This window comes from Silene latifolia, chromosome Y (genome assembly GCF_048544455.1).
Source record: "Silene latifolia isolate original U9 population chromosome Y, ASM4854445v1, whole genome shotgun sequence".
Taxonomy (NCBI): domain Eukaryota; kingdom Viridiplantae; phylum Streptophyta; class Magnoliopsida; order Caryophyllales; family Caryophyllaceae; genus Silene; species Silene latifolia.
The window spans coordinates 109,688,725-109,689,489 of NC_133538.1; the positions used below are offsets into that span (position 1 = coordinate 109,688,725).

At 39.2% G+C, this 765-nt stretch overlaps 1 non-coding gene across 1 annotated transcript; it reads left to right on the forward strand.

Moving 5' to 3' along the window:
- The first annotated feature begins 426 nt into the window (after nt 1–426).
- LOC141636095 (small nucleolar RNA R71) lies at nt 427–533 on the forward strand. Its single transcript, XR_012540731.1, has one exon. It is a non-coding gene; the product is annotated as a small nucleolar RNA R71 (small nucleolar RNA).
- Nucleotides 534–765: the final 232 nt, after the last annotated feature.

Genomic DNA, 765 nt, shown 5'->3' on the forward strand with positions numbered 1-765 from the left:
ATTCATTTGTTCATTTGTTCATTTGTTACCCTACATTCACTTTGGTCATGTCCCAAAGTTCCACAATTCTCACATATCCCGCTTGAGATTGATGAAGATGCCGTCATGGCCTTAACATGTTGCTTTGGTGATTTTGAGGCTTCTTAAAGTCTAGCCATACCTTTTTCGAACTTTAAATTGATGGTATCAATGTGAGCACTAAGTTGAGCATCCAATTGAGTAATAGAGTCCACTTCATGCTTTCCTCCTCTAGTAGCCTTGCGAGGTCTACTATATTGTGAATTATGGACCGACATTTCCTCAATCTTGTTCCAAGTTTGATTATCGTCAACTTCGGTGAACATACCATTTGATCCCATGTTGAGAATGTTTCTTGAGTCTTCATAAAGACCATTCCAAAATTGTTGTACCAAGAACCACTCACTAAGTCCATGATGAGGACATGAGTGACAAATTCCCTTGAATCGCTCCCAAGCTTCATACAAAGATTCTTCATCTCTTTGCTTAAAGCTCGTAATTTGAGCTCTTAGCATGTTAGTCTTTTACGATGGGTAGAACTTTTTGTAGAAAGCTAGAACCAATTTCTTCCAAGAGTCAATTCCGAGAGTAGCCTTATCAAGGCCTTTCAATCATTGTTTTGCGGTGCCAATTAGAGAAAAATGAAATAAGACCCATCGAATTTGGTCTTGAGTTACACCGGTTTGAGAAATCGCATCACAATAGTCACAAAAAGTCTCCATGTGAGAGTGAGGGTCTTCACTAGGC